We start from the raw sequence: 19,192 nt of genomic DNA on the forward strand, positions 1-19,192 counted from the left end.
GTAAATAACAAACCTTTCAAATTTCCTTGAGTTTTTAACAGTTTGTTATTTCCAAACCTGAGCAGGAGGAATGTTAAAAAAAGTTAATTGTTCGTGAATTTCAGCCCTAAAAATCATTCCTAGAATCTTTATATGTTCTAAAAAGTTGTATATTGAAATCTTAGGTACATTTTTGGTTGACTGTATCTTTGGACCAGAGTCGGAGAAAAAAAGTATAAAAATTGGATATTTTCAAAAGATTTTTCGATTTTTAGCATTAAGAACCGTTCATAGACATTTCGCATATTCCAGAAAGTTGTTTACTGAAGCCTTTGCTACACTATTGTGGTTGATTGTTTTCCTGAATTTTGAACGGTTTAATATCTATGGAGCAGAATCGTAGAAAAGAGGATAAAAATCCCAATTGTTTTGCTATTTTGACCATTAAGATCCGTTTCTACAGAGTTCGTATATTCTAGAAAGATGTTTATTGAGATCTAAGGTACATTTTTGTAGTTGGTTGCTTGCTTCAAATTTGATCGGTTTGAAAGCTGTATAACAAAACTTGAGAAAATTTTTAAAAGAAATTTGACCATGGCGATTTTGACCTTGCAGATGAAGTTTGATGGGTTATATGTGTTCACAATTTTTGTTCCTTAAGACAAGAGCTACAACTTTGCCTCTGAGATAAATTCAAATTTCCTAACGGTTTGGAAGATATAGTCCTGACTAAATGACCCTTTTTACATCAAGGCCTCAAACCTTTGGAGGCCTATAACCGCGAAAATTGATGAGATAGGGAAAAACGGCGAGACACGTGTCTTCTCATTTTTGGTGTTCTATCACACTGTGGTGTCAGAATATGGTTAATAATTTTCGTGTTGCACAGTGTAATTAACAAGAAACAAATTATTTTCTTTGTCTTTTTAAGTTTCTTTTGCAAAATTTTGAAATTTTTAAAATGCGAAAATTTTATGAAATGGATTCAAATCGGACATTGTCAAAATGTGAAGAACGGACTGCATTTTTCATGACTCTGCGTGGACTGCTTCAAAAAAAGCTATTCAATCACTACTTCACAAGGAACAACTTCAAATAAATTTTGCTGGGTAAGTATGGGTCTACGACCATTATTTCGATGCGTTACAAACTTTTTGGCCAAAACCAACTTATAATACCCTCCCCACATAGTGGTGTAGGGTATAATTAAGTTACAGTATTTTATATATAAATGCATTTAAAACTTGTAAATTATTTTTATATGATGAAATCTTTCAAATAAAACGCTTACATTTGATTTAAAAATTGTGACAATATTAAATGGCAAGCGTTTTATTTGAGAGATTGCATCATAAAAATTTATGTTCTAGTTTTATGTGCATTTATAAATAAAACACTGTAACTTAATTTTTTTAATTATTTTTTATTTTTATTGTTGTAGTCTGAAGGTATATATTATATTGTATGATTTGTTTTGTAAGTGAATTATTAAAAATGTTATTGAACGCCATTCATTCTATGCATGTTTTTAAAATTTTAATGGAAAACACATTTACTATTGGTATTTACACAAATATTTTCAAAAAAATTTAAAAATTTTCATAATTTTGTTAACTATGGCTTAGACCAAATATGGTCACAAGCTGGACTGTTAGCAGTAATAGAAGGCTTAACGGCGTCGATTGACACGCTAATGATGATGAGTTTGGTAAAGATACTGTGGCACCTTTTGGGTTTTCTGGAAATAAATTAAATAAAAAAGAGAACGAGTTATTAATAAAATATAGCTGCGATAAGGAAAGACGTCAAAATTTTATGGTTTTTCCAAAACAGAAATATAACTCTAAAATAAATAACATTTCAGTGTTATATAATTGAAAATGGTAATACATACCTTCTATTGATTTATCCAATAACCTGGATTTCGGAACAACTGTTTCTCTGGACTCTAATACTGGTATTCTTTGATGTTTATCACTTTCGACGCTTTCTTCATTACTTTGCCAATAGACTGAAGAAATTTTGGCGACACACTGTAATGAAAGTTAGAAAAATATTTGATATAAGCTATTTGGCGTTTATAAAATAAAGCATGTAGAATGTCTTAAGCATATAACATACAAATAATGAATCAGGGGGAGATATTAAATATACGACTCATAGTATCCTTAACCTTAACATTTAAGGTTTCTATACTCAATTAATAATTGGTTTCCTTCTTACTTCTTTAAATTAAAGATATCTTTATATTTTACTGCCAAAATGTTATTCTCAACATATTAAGTGTGAACGAAATCAACATAATTTCCACGTATAGCTATTTTAACGCTGAAGTCCAGCTAATTAAATATGACCGGAAAATTGTAAGCGTTCGTGAGATCACGTCACAGCTAATGTGTCCCAAAATGGTTTAGAATTGCCAACACAAAACTGCACGCCATCAACCATACTAAATACACAGTGACCGTTAACACATACATATCTACATACATATCTGTGTAACACCTATGAGCTAAAATTCAACATATATAATTCCCAATACGATGACAGTTCTGTACTGCCGGGTTGATGGGGTGGTGATTGTGGTGCTGCCAGTGCTGGAATATGCGACGCTATAAACATAAATAACTATGGGGTAAGCACGCACGTATGCATACATAAACGATTATATGTAAATAAAAATACACTTAACATTAGCCACGACGACGACGACGACAACAGTATTGAATTGCCATATAGAATGCACGCACAGGTTGTTAGACTATTGTTTTTGTTGCTCTTGTCGTTGTTGTTATTGTTTTTATTATGCTGGTCTGATGTGTGAACAGACTACTAGAGCACGAGTACAACATGTAAACAGTTTTCAAGCAACACATGAATTCATGATGTCCACCATATCGGTGTTGGTGGGAAAAATGGTTAGGCAAACAATGGTGGCATTTGTGGTATTGTTGTTGTTGATGCCGGTCTTGACCGCACATTGTTTCAAACGCAGTTTAACAATTTTCTATATTCGTGGGTTTGGTTTTCCTGTTATTCATTCGTTTCATCTATGCTAAGATCAATGGGGAAATATGGGGGCTTTTGGTGGGTAAGGGGTTTTTCTGATACATATGCATATACCATCATGGAGGTTTTTAATTGAGGAAAAGTGAATTGAAAACAAGTAAGGACGGCGTTAAGTTCGAACATTTAATACCCTCCACCATAAAATATTCTTAACTAAAATAGAAGAATTAGTTTCGTTATCTGTCCACAAGGTGCAAACATTTTTCGACTACCGACAGCCCAAATGCCTAAATTATCTAATCTAAAAATGTTTTCCATCTGGTGGTGCCTTTTTTGAGGCTATATCAAAGTGGAGACCTATGTTGACAATTTTTGTTAGAAAAGTTTTGTGACTGCAGATAATCTCCAATGTCAAATTACGGGTAGTTCCTTCAAACATGTAGCTAAAAATACCGAAAATCGGGAGGTACCGTTATATGGGCGCTATACCGAAATAAAGACCTGTGTTTACGATTTTTAGTGGAGAAGTTTCTACAGCAGTTGCTACAGCGAGTTCAGTTGAAAATTTTACCTAAATTCTCAATATACCGAAAATCTGGAGGTACATTATATGGGAGAAATACCAAAACATGGACCAATATTGACGATTTTTTGTGGAGAACCCCAACTATCAAATTACGCTAGTTTGGTCAAAAACTCTTGGTAAAAGTCTCAAAATACCGAAAATCGGGAGGTGCCGTCATATGTGGCTATAGCAAAACATGGTCCTGTGTCCATAATTATTTGGAATACAAGTTTTTTGATCCTTAAGAACCCTAAATATAAAATTATAGCTCACTTGGTCTCAAAATGTGACTCAAAACGTAACAAGTAAAAAGTCTTTAAGTTCGGCCAGATCGAACTTTTTATACCCTCCACCATAAAAAAGTCTTAATTAAAATCGAATATTTAGGGTCCTTTCACAATTACATTGTAACAACTTTTCGACAATGGTGAGTATGTTAAAAACACCGAAGGACAGATGCGCAGTGAGTCGAACTTCCGCTTTGTGGCGTGATGAAGTTTTTGCAAGAGACCCTGTAAGCTATCATTAATTAGCATTATATCTTTGTTTGTTGTTTTTGTAGAGCACTTAAGCAACAGTGAACAAATAAATAACGCTAATTCCTGATGGCCCACTGGGTCTCTAACAAAAATGTCATCACGCCATAACGCGGAAGTTCGACTCATGGCGGATCTGTCCTTCGGGGTTCATAATATACTCACCAAAACCTTTCTCCCCAAGAGGAATTTTTCGTGCCCCAGACTTTCACCTCCATTTTGTTGCACAGTGTTATCTAATCTAAAAAATGTGTTCAGCTAGGTGAAAGGTACCACCTACGGGGCTATATCAAAAAGTCAACCTATCTTTAATTTTTTTGGCGGAAAAGTTTTATAGCTGCAGGGAACTTCAAGAGTCAAATTGAGGGTAGTTTCATCACAACAATGTAGACCCTCAAAAATGGACCCATGTTGACGAATTTTAGTGAAGAAATTTCGTGACCACTGAAAATTCCCGAAAATCGGGAGGTAAAGTTATATGGGGGGATATACCAAAACATGGACCTATATTGACGATGTTTCGTGGAGATGTTTCATGACCACTAAGAACCTCAAATGTCAAATTACAGCTAGTTCGGTTACAAATTGTGGCGAAAATTCTCAAAATACCGAAAATCGGGAGGTACCGTTATACGGGGGCTATACCAAACCATGGACCTATGTTGACGATGTTTGGTGGACATTTTTCATGACCACGTAGAACCTCAAATGGCAAATTACAGCTAGTTCGGTTAAAAATTGTAGCTAAAATTCTCAAAATACCGAAAATCGGGAGGTACCGATATATGGGGGCTATACCAAAACATGGACCTATATTGACGATGTTTCGTGACCACTAAGAACCTCAAATGTCAAATTACAGCTAGTTCGGTTACAAATTGTGGCTAAAATTCTCAAAATACCGAAAATCGGGAGGTACCGTTATATGGGGGCTATACAAAAACATGGACCTATGTTGACGATGTTTGGTGGAGATATTTCATGACCACTGAGAACCTCAAATGGCAAATTACAGCTAGTTCGGCTAAAAATTGTAGCTAAAATTCTCAAAATACCGAAAATCGGGAGGTACCGTTATATGGGGGCTATACCAAAACATGGACCTATGTTGACGATGTTTGGTGGAGATATTTCATGACCACTGAGAACCTCAATTGGCAAATTACAGCTAGTTCGGTTAAAAATTGTAGCTAAAATTCTCAAAATACCGAAAATCGGGAGGTACCGTTATATGGGGGCTATACCAAAACATGGACCTATGTTGACGATGTTTGGTGGAGATATTTCACGACCACTGAGAACCTTAAATGGCAAATTACAGCTAGTTCGGTTAAAAATTGTAGCTAAAATTCTCAAAATACCGAAAATCGGGAGGTACCGTTATATGGGGGCTATACCAAAACATGGATCTATGTTGACGATGTTTGGTGGAGATATTTCATGACCACTGAGAACCTCAAATGGCAAATTACAGCTAGTTCGGTTAAAAATTGTAGCTAAAATTCTCAAAATACCGAAAATCGGGAGGTACCGTTATATGGGGGCTATACCAAAACATGGACCTATGTTGACGATGTTTGGTGGAGATATTTCATGACCACTTAGAACCTCAAATGGCAAATTACAGCTAGTTCGGTTAAAAATTGTAGCTAAAACTCTCAAAATACCGAAAATCGGGAGGTACCGATATATGGGGGCTATACCAAAACATGGACCTATGTTGACGATGTTTCGAGGAGTTGTTTTATGACCACTGAGAACCTCAAATGTCAAATTGCAGGTAGTTCGGTTAAAAATGTTGGCAAAAATTCTCAAAATACCGAAAATCGGGAGGTACCGTTATATGGAGACTATACCAAAACATGGGCCTATGCCCATATCCTTTAGGATATAAGTTTGTTGATCACTAGGAACCCTAAGTGCCAAATTATAGTTAATTCGGTCTGCAAATGTGGCGAAGAACGTCAAAATCCTCAAATCCGGAGGTACCGTTATATGGGGGCTATACGAAAGAGTGGACCGATATTGCCTATCTTCGAACTTGACCTGCCTATGGAAAAAAGACCCTCGGGTGCAAAATGTCAGCACTCTATCTCAATTATTGCGGACGCTAGAGTGATTACAACAGACGGACAGACGGACATGGCTAGATCGTCTTAGAATTTTATCCTGATCAAGAATATATATACTTTATAGGGTCGCAAATGATTAGTTAGATGTGTTACAAACGGAATGACAAACTTAATATACCCTCCATACTATGGTGGAGGGTATAAAAATAGCGAAAATCTGGAGGTGCCGTTATATGGGGGCTATACCAAAACATGGACTTATATAGACGATTTTTTGTGGAGAAATTTCTTGGTCACTGATAACTCTAGTTCGGTTAAAAATTGTAGCTAAAAGTCTCAAAATACCGAAAATCGGAAGGTTCCGTTATATGGGGGCTACATCAAAACGGTGACCGATACAGCCCATTATCGAACTTGACCTGCCTGGGAACAAAAGACACATCTTCCCACAATTTCCTATCTCCATTTTTGTGGATGCTTGAGTGAAATACCACTGACGGACGGACGGGCATAGCTCGACCCAGAATTTTACCCTGATCAAGAATATATAGACAGGGTCGCTGCCCTTAATTTCCCTTCTAAACATTATTTGAAATTTCTGATTACATTAATGTAAACACGGCAAATAAAATTCGTACTAAAATAACCAGTTATAGTTAATGATAACTCTTTGCGCTCGGTCAAAAATGTGTGCTTCGTAATATCTTGTCCAAACTTAGTTTAAATTTGAAGATAAGCCATATCGGTTCACTTCTTGAGGTACATCCCCCACAAAAGTTCAGAAATCTTCGGAAAAATTGTGCGCACGATAACTCTTGATGGAACTGTCCGATTTGGTCCATACTTTAGATATCCTAATATATCTACCAGATATAGAGAGGGTTTAAATATGTGCTATATTTGCCCACTCCTTCGGATACCTCCCACACAAAATTTCGAATAAATTTGATTTAAGACCTGCTCCCGAATCACTTTGACTTTTGTTGAATCTACTAGAACTCACAGCCTTAATTACGGCAGTAAAAGTTTTTTAGGGGCAAGTCTATACTTCTTGAGAAAACAGCCCGAAAGTTGTAAAACACCGCTATGACTCCATATGTTGTGGCTGGAGAGCACGATAACTCTCGAACTGATCAACCGATTTTGTCCAAAATTTGGCCTTCGTCATATTTTGTCCAAACTTAGTTTCAGTTAGAAGATTGGCAATACCGGCGCACAACTTCCGGTACTTCCCGCAATATTTAAACAAGTGAGCAAAGGCTATAGTCGGGATGGGGCCGACCATGTGATACCCTACACCACTACCCCTGTGCATAAGCTTTTCCCTGGTAAACATTTCTTTAAGGGAATATAATCCGACTACCACCAAAAATAATATGCCTCTTTCTCTCTGGGACCCCCTTAAGCAACCAAAATTTTGTGACCATCCGCTCAAAATTACGACCTGTAGCTTGATTGCAAAAAATGGAAGAATTGGATGCATTGCCGACTATTGTGGTATCTCCCTTGTTTGACCACATTCGCCAACCTACTTTACACCAATGTAAAGGTAATATTTTTTTCTTCCATCGACAGGCTTTGCCGTTGGAATACCCCTACTAGAAGCCGATATATTCACAAGGAATAAAACTTTGAATTTGTCTCCAAATGAGCTTTTCCCCCATTCTGACCCCTAAATATTATCCGACTATCACCAAAATCAATAGGCTTCTTCCTCTGTAAGGCCCCCATCTACCTCCAAAATTTTGTCACTATCCGATCAAAATTCCAACTTGTAGCGTGATTACAAAAAATTGAAAAATTGGGTTTATTACTGAATTTTGCAATATCTCGGTTTGCTCACTTACGCCAACATACTTTGCATCAATATAAACGAGATCTTTTCTTCTTCCATTGACGGGTATTCCATTTGGAATACTCCAACCAGAAGCGGAGATATTCGCATAAGAAAAAAAAAAACGTTGACTTTCCTCCACATAAGCTTTTCGCTTATTCCGACTCCTGAATATTATCCGACCATCACCAAACTAAATTGACTTCTTCTTTTGTGGGTCCCGCATCCACTCCCAAAAAATTCGTGACGATCCGATCAAAATTGCGACCTGTAGCGTGATTACAAACAAATCAGAAAATGGAATGCATTACCGACTATTGCGATATCCCCGTTGTTTGAGCAGCTACGACAACCTACTTTACATCGTTGTAAAGGCGATATTTTCTACATTCCTTGCCAGGTTTTGCTTTTGATATACCTCTTAAAGAAACAGAGATATTGGCTTTGAAATAAAACGTAGACCTTTTCTCCAAATAAGTTTTTGCCCATTCCGACCCCTGAATATTTTCCGACCATCATTAAAATCAGTAGGCTTCTTCCTCTGTTGGACCCCAATTAACCCCCATCCGATAAAAATTGCGACCTGTAGCGAGATTACAAAAAAATCGGAAAATGGGATGCATTATCGACTGTTGCCAAAACTCTGCTATTTGACCACCTACGACAACCTACTTTACATCGTTGTAAAGGTGATATTTTCTACTTTCCTTGCCTAGTTTTGCTTTTGATATACCTCTTAAAGAAACAGACATATTGGCTTTGAAATAAAATGTTGACTTTTTTCCAAATAAGTGTTTGCCCATTCCGACGCCTAAATATTATCGGACCATCAATATTATCGAAAATCAATAGGCTTCTTCACCTGTGAGACCCCTATTAACCCTCAAATTTTCGTGACGATCCGATCAAAATTGCGACCTGTAGCGTGATTTCCAAAAAAATGGATAAATGGGATGTATTAACGACTATTGCGATATCTCCGTCATTTGGTTACCTACGCCGACCTAGTTTGCATCGTTGTAAAGATGGGATCTTCTACTTTCATAGAAGAAAGTTTAGAACTTAAGCTGTGATATTCGTCAATATAATTAAAATCGCAAAAATGAAAATTGGTGTTTTATTTGCTACTATTGTGATATCTTCGTTGTTTGATCACCTACGAGCACCTACTTTACATCATTAGAAAGGTGATATTTTCTACTTTAATTGTCAGATCTTGCTTTTGGTATACCCCATATAGAAGCTGAGATATTCGCTTTGGAAAAAAACGTTGTCATTTTATCCACCTAAGTTTTTTTTGCCCTTTCCGACCCCTAAATATTATGCGACCATCACCAAAACCAATAGGCTTCTTCCCCTCCGGGACCCCCATCAACATCCAAAATTTCGTGACGATCCGATCAAAATTGCGACCTGTAGCGTGATTACAAGGTTTAGATGGACAGACGGACGGACTGACGGACGGACGCACATAGCCAGATCGACTCAGCTCGTCGAGACATTCATTTTGGTATATATAAGTATGGGTCTACGACCATTATTTCGATGCGTTACAAACTTTTTGGGCAAAACCAACTTATAATACCCTCCCCACATAGTGGTGTAGGGTATAAAAATTTCACTAAAATGGTATGCATGATATCTCTTGAACGGTACAACCAATTTGTTCCAAACTTTGGATCTCCTAATATTTTGTGCAAATTTAGTTTAACTACTAAAATTGCCCATATCGGTCCTCTCCTTAGGGTACCTCCCCCACAAAAGTTCAACATTTGTGTCCAAGTGCAGTTCTAGGAAGATCCTTTGGAAATGAATACTGATGCTGTTCGTTGTGGTCCTGTTTAAAGCGATATTATGTTTTCCGTGAACAAATCCATGCTTCCTGCATACTGGTCCAAAAATTATACGATGACCCACTGGGCACGATATCTATCTATCTATCTATCTATCTATCTATCTATCTATCTATCTATCTATCTATCTATCTATCTATCTATCTATCTATCTATCTATCTATCTATCTATCTGTCTATCTATCTATCTATCTATCTATCTATCTATCTATCTATCTATCTATCTATCTATCTATCTATCTATCTATCTATCTATCTATCTATCTATCTATCTATCTATCTATCTATCTATCTATCTATCTATATATCTATCTATCTATCTATCTATCTATCTATCTATCTATCTATCTATCTATCTATCTATCTATCTATCTATCTATCTATCTATCTATCTATCTATCTATCTATCTATCTATCTATCTATCTATCTATCTATCTATCTATCTATCTATCTATCTACCTATCTATCTATCTATCTATCTATCTATCTATCTTTTTTTTTTCGTTGGGGAAAAAATCATCGAAAGACTCTGGCTACCTGATTTGCCAGGAGTGCGAGACTTTAACACGCTAAAATAACCCCATTTCATCGTTCCACAATCCCTACGGTACCGCCGTTTGAAAGCATTGCTTCGTAGGGTGGGAATGGTACTAGTGACCCCACCTAGTATTTACATTGTTCTTCTAATTTCATCTTGCCGCATTAATTCCAAAATTATGGATTTAATACATTCACATACAAAATTCCAATTTTGAGGAGACTCTACCATTTGCTGGATTATGTTTTCTTCACTTACTGTACAACCAATTTGGTACTCCAAGTTCATTCTTTCCTCGTTAAATCTAGGACACACAAATAAGACATGTTTGGGATCCTCTATATCTTCTGCACAGTTCGGACAGAAGGGCGAGCTATCGAGTCCAAAGCGGAATAGATATGACCTGAAACATCCGTGGCCACTTAAGAATTAGGTTAGGTAGAAGTTTAAATCACCATGTTGCCTGTTGCACCAAGTTTCAACATTTGGAATTAGTTTTTGAGTCCACCTTCCTTTTGTGGATGTCGACCACCTCGTCTGCCACTCCACCATCGTTTGACTTGTGACTGCCTCCATGTCACTTTCATTGACCGTTGATCCACGTAATTCGAACGTTCGTTCCGCCTGTTTTGCCAACAGATCGATCGGCGTCATTGCTGCAATAACAAATGCAGCATCATCGGATACGGTTCTGTACGCACAACACACACGAAGTGCCAGAAGCCTATAAACCGAACTTATCTTCTCTCGGTACGATTTGTGTCTCAAGGATTTTGCCCAAATAGGTGCTGCATATAGTATTATACTTTTTACTACTCCTGCTAACATCTTTCTCCTTAGATATTTAGGTCCCCTCGTATTCGGCATTATTCGACATAGTGCTGCACATGTTTTACTCGACTTCAGCTTTATATAGTCGAGATGTTGCTTGAACGATAGACGGTTATCTATCATGACTCCCAAGTATTTTAAGCTTTCTGCTGTTCTTATTATGCAGTTACCAATTTGCATTTCCATGTACTCCACATATTTCCGGCTTGTTATGAGGATGGCTTCGGTTTTATGTTCTGCTAATTGCAGTCCAGATGAGTTGAGCCATGACTTAACTACTTGAATTGTGGCTTCTGACACTGTTTTCGCCTCTTCTATGGTCTTTGCAACTATCACCAGAGCTATATCATCAGCAAAACCGATAATATTTGACCTTTCTGGCAGGTTTATTCTCAGAACTCCATCATACATAATGTTCCACAACAGCGGTCCCAGAACCGATCCCTGTGGTACTCCTCCTGTGAATTTGTGTACTTTGACTCCTTCGTCAGTATCGTATATTAAAGCCCTTTTTCGAAAATAGTCTTTTATTACAGCTACTAGGTAGGGAGGGACATTGAGGCGAATAAGGGCCTTCACAATGTTTTCCCAGTTTGCTGTATTGAACGCATTTTTGACATCGAGGGTTACAACCACACAGTATTCCTTTGTACCCTTCTTCCAACTTTTACCATCTATTGCGGCTCTTGCAATATCAACGACCGTTTTTATAGCCTCCACCGTTGATCTTTTCTTCCTGAACCCAAATTGTCTTTCTGATAAGCCATCCGTAGCTTCAACATAGTCTTGTAGTCTATTTCGTATAACGCTCTCCAAAAGTTTTCCAAATGTATCGATCATACATAAGGGCCGATATGATGATGGTGCATCAAGTGGCTTGCCTTCTTTAGTTAGTAGCACTAACCTTTGCCTTTTCCATATTGATGGGAAGTATCCATATCGCAGGCAGGAGTTGAACAGCTGTAGCAGTTGATCACCACAGCTTTCAACAACTTCTTTAACTGCAGCGTTAGGAATGCAGTCTAAACCAGGAGCCTTAGAGTCCTCAAATTTTGAAACGGCTATCCTTATCTCCGTTAGTGTAACGGGTGGGTATGTGAAGCATCCACCGGGGTCGAATGTTTCCCAGGATGTTACCTTTTGGCGTGGAAAAAGATGATTTACTATATCTTCCAACGTTGCAGCTTCTGTAGGTGCGTGGTTTTTGAAAATTTTTAGCTTTTTTGTCACTAGTTTGTAAGCTAGACCGTATGGCTGGGTTTCAAGCTCGTCACAAATGCGCAGAAAACAGTTCCGTTTGCTACGGCGTATTGCAGCTTTGAGTTTCTTTTTATTCTCCTTCAGGATGTGGTGATGTATGACATTTTCAGCTCTATTGCGGGTTCTTACGAATCGTCTTCTGGCTCGGATACAGTCTTTGCGTAGCTCGGCTATTTCATCATTCCACCAATACACTGGGGACTTATTTGAACCTCGTTTTCTCTTTTTCATCGACGCGTCGCACGATTGGGTTATTTGTGAGATAAGTTGTTGTGCCATTTCCTCTGGGGAGCCATTTAATTCAATATTTTCCATTGACCGTTTAAATATCTCTCTATTAAAGGGGGTTCTCTTCCAACCCGTTGGATTTTGTTCGCGAGTACTTGTCGGTGCAGATTTACTTAGACTCATTAGTATTGCACAGTGGTCGCTATGTGTGTATGCTTCTGAAATTTGCCATGAAAGACGACTATATATATTTGTACTGGCAAAAGCAACATCAATTACTGAACTTCCACCATTTCGACTAAATGTCGGGCTATTTCCTGAGTTCAGTAGTATTACATCTAGTCGGGCAAATGATTCCAGTAGTATTCGCCCCCTTTCGTTTGTTCTAGGACACCCCCATTCCGTTGCCCACGCATTGAAGTCGCCAGCTATAAGAATTTTATTCCATTTTGAAGCATCATTGGTTAGTTTATCCAATATTCTGCCATACTGCTCAATATCATACCTCGGTGGGATGTAGCAGCTGTATATTGCCACACCTGCTACCGTAGCACGAACAAAGCCTGTCTCTCTTAGTATATTTTGCATTGGATTCTTCAAAGACCAAATTGCAGATGTTCCAGTGATATCGCTCGACCAGCATTCCGACTCAATATTTCTATATTGCTCACTAATTATTACCAGGTCTACACGTAGTTCTTGGGCTGTTTGCCTTAATAGATCTTGTGCCGCTTCACAGTGATTCATATTTAACTGAATCAGTCTCATATTGAGGTTTTGAGTTTACGCACAGCCTTCTGGTATTGGGGACATACCTTTGACCCTGTTACGTGCTTCGGATTTGATTTTGTGTTTTTGCACAACATGCAGCATGGGGTATTTGAACATGTAGACATCTTATGACCAGACTCCCCACATCGGAAACAGCAACCTGAGTTGTCGTGTTCGCTTTCGCATTTTGCAGCCGGATGACCGTAGTTCAGGCACCTGTAGCATCTTTTTGGCACAAGTTTTACGCGTGTTCGACAATCAGCCCATCTAATACGTAATTTCGGTCCCTGCAGAATAGTTTTTGCTAGAACAGAATTCAAGGCAATTGTGGCAGTTTGAGTGCCTCTATATGCTTTCCTCATCGATTTTATTGCAGATAATTCCAAGGAAATAAATTTCTCAGAAACTGCTTTAATTGCATCGAGCACATCCTCTTTTGTAGACACCCCGTCTATGTCTTTTATTTCTAGAAGCACTTCATGTGTCAGAGATCGGACTTCTGCCGCACTTCCCAGTATCTCCTTAATTGCATCTCTGAATTCATGTGTTTGATGATGCGATGGCTTATTTAGTTCCAGTATTAACTCTCCAGCCTCTGTTTTTCGTATGTTCTTGACGTTTTCTCCAACAACAGCCAGTTTTGGTTCACTTTTCACCTGCTTAAGTATATCGGAATACGACGAGCTCCCACATGTTTTTATTATCAAAGCATCTATCTATCTATCTATCTATCTATCTATCTATCTATCTATCTATCTATCTATCTATCTATCTATCTATCTATCTATCTATCTATCTATCTATCTATCTATCTATCTATCTATCTATCTATCTATCTATCTATCTATCTATCTATCTATCTATCTATCTATCTATCTATCTATCTATCTATCTATCTATCTATCTATCTATCTATCCAAAATAAGATCCACTTCCATAACGGACCAAGTCGGTCCATTCAATTAAGTAACTCCTTTGCAACACTTTTGATATTAAATCCTAATTCAGATTTTGGTCGGCAAGTTCAAATGTCCAAAAACGGCCACAAAATTCTGAAAAGACCCTAAATACTCGTACATTCGATATGTACGTAGGTGAAAGTTCTAATTCACATAGGCTGAGGGTATATCTCTGTCGACAAAGCCGACTGATACTTTTTACTTGTTTTAATTACTTTTATTTTTAACTTTTTATACCCTCCACCATAGGATGGGGGTATATTAAGTTTGTCACTACGTTTGTAACTACTCGAAATAATCATTGTAGACCCCACAAGGTATATATATTCTTGATCAGCGTGCAATTCTACATCGATATAGCCATGTCCGTCTGTGGAAATCACTTTAGCGTCCGAACGGATTGACGTAGGTTGATGAAATTTTTGGAAAATATGTTATATTTACGTAGGACTTTTGGTATTGAAAGCGGGCTATGTAGGTCCACGCTTTCGTATAGCCCCCATACAAAATGACGCGTGACGCGTCGTCGTTTTAAGGAATTTTTAAGATATTTGGCCCATTTTACCACCGAATTGGTTGTAATTTGGTACTTTGTGTCTCCAGAGACCAAAAATTATTCCTACCAAAGTTGGGTTATATAGGTCCACGTTTTGGTATAGCCCCCATATAAGGCCCCATATAAAGTACGCGTCATTTTAATATATTTTGAATGTATTAGACCCATTTGACCACAGAATTGGTTGTAATTTGGTAGTTTGTGTCTTCGGAGGCCAGAAAACATTCCTACCAAAGTTGGGTTATATAGGCCCACGTTTTGGTATAGCCCCCACATAAGGCCCCTTATAAAGTACGCGTCATTTTAATATATATTGAATGTATTAGACCCATTTGACTAAAGAATCGGTTGTAACTTTGTATTTTGTGTTTCCAGAGGCTAAGAAACATTTCTACCATAAAATGTTTATATAGGTCCACGTGTTGATGTAGCCCCCATAATACAATATCTCCCGATTTTCAATATTTTGAAAGTTTTAGCCTCATTATCACACCGAGATGGCTGAAATTTGGTATTTAGCCTCATAACCAAATTACAGCCAATTAAGGCTGAAAATGAAGATAAAATCTTTAAAATACATGAAATCGGGTGGTACCGCTATATGGAGGCTATACCAAAACTTTGACCTATGTCCAACATTTTTGGTGAGGAAGTTTCTGTACCATTGTTAGCTTCAATTGCCAAGTTACAGCCAATTCGGTCTAAAAAAAGAGAAAATCCTCAAAATACCTGAAACGGGTGGTACCGCTATAGGAAAGCTATAAGAGAAAATTGACCAATATTGGTTTTGGTTTCATATTAATGTATTGTCAAAGTTTTAGTACGATTGGTCAACTGCAACTGTGTGGAAAATTAGTTACTACATTTGAACTAAACAGACACCAAAGCAATTTAAATAAAACACTGTAATAAAAACAAACTTAAGATACCCTCCGTATTATGATGAAGTGTATAACAATTAAAAAGGTATCAGTAGGTTTTGCTAACCCTCAGCCCTTGACATAAAGAAAAGAAGCAAGATCTGAATTTGTTGATGAAATTTATGATCCATGTCGAATGGTCGATGTTATGATCTATTTTTATTTTATAACTTATACGCCATAATGTACTCTAATAAATCAAAAAGGTACCACTCCTTTTAATGAGTAGACCAAGTGTTAAGATCTGAAATGCTGTTAAAACAAGTTGACTGGCTAGGGTGCACTATAACGCTCTAATGGATCCGGAGGTATCCTTCTTTGGATCCCATATACAAATGTGGACCCATACTCATAATTCTCTTCTGGGATATTTTATACCCCCATCTAAGATTAAATACCAAATATCATGCATTTGATAATGATGTTGAAAACTCCAAAATACCTACTGACAAAATTCTGGTTGGAAGTTTTTTACCCTCAACGAAGACAAAATACCGAATGTCAGAAAATATATTGTACTACAACAGCATGAAGGCCTCGACACATAAGAAGCATGTCATTCTTGCTTAAGTCATAGCAGATAAAATATTAAAGACCAAGTTCGACCTAATAAAAAAATGTCAGAATCACATTTGAATTAGGTCGAACTTGGTCTGTAGTCATTTTCCAGATATGACTTAAGCAAGAATGTCATGCTTCTTATGTGTCGAGGTCCTTAGACGCCATATTCACGCATTTCAGTAGAGGACTAAACCAGAACAGACCGTGTTCGAGGATACAGAAAAGACTACTCTCCAGCCGTGCTAGAAACGTTGGGTAATCAACTATATGTGCGAACGTCAGTCGTTGGGGCAATTTAGAAACAAAAATTCCAAAGCCCGTAGAGAGAAACAAGGAGTTCTTCAAGGGCGGCTGATATCTCCGGAATTTTTTAATCTCTACGTCTCTGAAGTTCCAGACCCTCCAGACGTAGAGATCGTAAGGTATGCAGATGATTATACGATCTTCTGGTCGGGTCCTACATATCTTACCTAGTGCAGTTCTTCCATCTGAGGAATATGAAAATATCCGCCGACAAATCCATTGCCTCACTGTTCACCACTTGGACTGCTGATATGAGACTCCCACTGAACATTGGTCGACTACTAACTTCCCCAAAATATTGGATGTAACGTTCGTAGACCGCACTCTGGTAAGCTATGCGGCTCCAAAATGGTATGCAAATCTTAGCGCTACGCAGTGAAAGAATATTCAAACCTGTCAGAGTGCAACAGAGTGCCTCATCATGACAACGGCGGACAATCTTCATGAGGAGACGAAGGTTTTACGGGTGCATCAGCACAAGAGGATGTTGTCGATGCAGTACCTGCTTGGGTGTTATCGCCATGAGCATCCCTGTCACGATTTAATGGACATGCCTCCCCAGCCAGGTACGTCGTGAGAGATCTTGATGATCTAGAGAGAGAGAGAGGTCGACAGGTAGACCAACGAGGCTATCAGGCCGGCTTGGATAACATTCACACTGAGACAGTTGCGCAGGCAGTACAGAGATACAGTGCGAATGCCGTACTTGGGGACAACCCCCCCCCCACTCCATCGCAGCAGAAGAAAGTCAGCTGCCTAGGAAAAAACGAGTGGTTTTAGCCAAGTTAAGATACGGACGATGCATCCGCCTCAATTCGTATTGGGCCCGAATTGATGCCACGATACCCAAAACTTGCCCGGCATGTGGATTGGGACCGCACGACACATTCTATTTCCTTAGCTGCCCAGCCAACCCCACTTACCTGTCTCCTGATTCTTTATGGACGCCACTGGTCCAGGTTGCAGATTTGTTGAGTCTGCATACAGAGGAGCCAGAACCTGCTAACTCAAATAATACACGAACGAACATATATGCGTTGCTACAACAACAACAACCGAATTTCAGCCATTGCGGTTGGATATTGAGTACACAATCATATATGAAGACGTATGCCTATACCGACAAAATTCCGGTGAAAAATTGCGCAGGCAGTACAGAGATACAGTGCGAATGCCGTACTTGGGGAAAATCCCCCCACTCCATCGCAGCAGAAGAAAGTCAGCTGCCTAGGCAAAACTAGTGGTTTTAGCCAAGTTAAGATGCGGACGATGCAGCCGCCTCAATTCGTATTGGGCCCGAATTGATGCCACGATACCCAAAACTTGCCCGGCATGTGGATTGGGACCGCACGACATATTCTATTTCCTTAGCTGCCCAGCTAACCCCACTCACCTGTCTTCTGATTCTTTATGGACGCAACTGTTCCAGGTTGCATATTTGTTGAGTCTGGATACAGAGGAGCCAGAACCTGATAACTCAAATAATACACGAACGAACATATATGCGTTGCTACAACAACAACAACCGAATTTCAGCCATTGCGGTTGGATATTGAGTCCACAACCTTATATGAAGACGTATACCGACAAAATTCCGGCGAAAAATTTTATACTCCCAACAAAGAATAAGTACCAAATTTTGGCCAAGAACACAATCTTCAAAATACAGAAAATCGGGAGTTATATTTCTTTGGATTCTATATAAAAACGTGAACCAATATTAACAATTCTTTCTTCGCATGTTTATTCCCCTATAGAAGACTAAAATGGAAAGACGGAAATGGACATGGTTGTATCGACTTAATATTTTTTACTGATCAAGAATATATTTACCTTATAGGGTCTCAGACGAATATTTCTATCTGTTATAAACGGAATGACAAATTTAATTATACCGTCCATATAATGTGGATAGTATAAAAAGAGAAATAATTTTTGAATAAATTCTATCGCTCTTCGGGCCGCTTGGTAAAGGCCTCTTGCGGTATCTTGCGGCTCGAGACCTGGATAAGTACTCGTGTCAATTTAATAGAAAACCCTTTATTTGGTAGACCAGAGTCCTGGCTAAGTACAAGTTTCTTACTATGTAGATAGGATAACACTACATAAGAAATGATAATACGGGATTTTACATCAAAACGCCTTAAAAATTACTCCAGCACGGATAAAGGACAAATGCAGATGCAAAAGAACTTAATGGGTACCAAAGCAAGTATATATAAAGATATTCAAGATAACGTCTCAAGTAATGATACAAAAGGGTACTTCTGCAAGATATTTGTATAAGTTCTCAAGCAGGATCTACAAGGATCCGTAAAGCTATGTTTGCAAGGGGGTTTAATAAATACCCAAGGAAAGATCTACAACGATAAGCAAGGCATATGCCTTAACAAGTTTTCAAGCAAGTATCTACAAG

The 19,192-nt window shown here is 38.1% G+C and overlaps 1 protein-coding gene across 2 annotated transcripts in view; it reads right to left on the reverse strand.

Moving 5' to 3' along the window:
• Window positions 1–1,386: 1,386 nt before the first annotated feature.
• beat-IIIb (beaten path IIIb) overlaps window positions 1,387–19,192 on the reverse strand; it is a 338,924-nt gene continuing 321,118 nt past the window's right edge. For both annotated transcript variants that reach the window (XM_073970402.1, XM_073970403.1), the window contains 2 exons: window positions 1,874–2,012; window positions 1,387–1,717 (listed from right to left, as the gene is read on the reverse strand). The gene's annotated coding sequence lies outside the window, so the exon portion shown is untranslated. The remainder of the gene's footprint in view (window positions 1,718–1,873; window positions 2,013–19,192) is intronic.

This window comes from Musca autumnalis, unplaced genomic scaffold (genome assembly GCF_047663935.1).
Source record: "Musca autumnalis isolate F117 unplaced genomic scaffold, ASM4766393v1 scaffold_2, whole genome shotgun sequence".
In the NCBI taxonomy this organism is placed as follows: Eukaryota; Metazoa; Arthropoda; class Insecta; order Diptera; family Muscidae; genus Musca; species Musca autumnalis.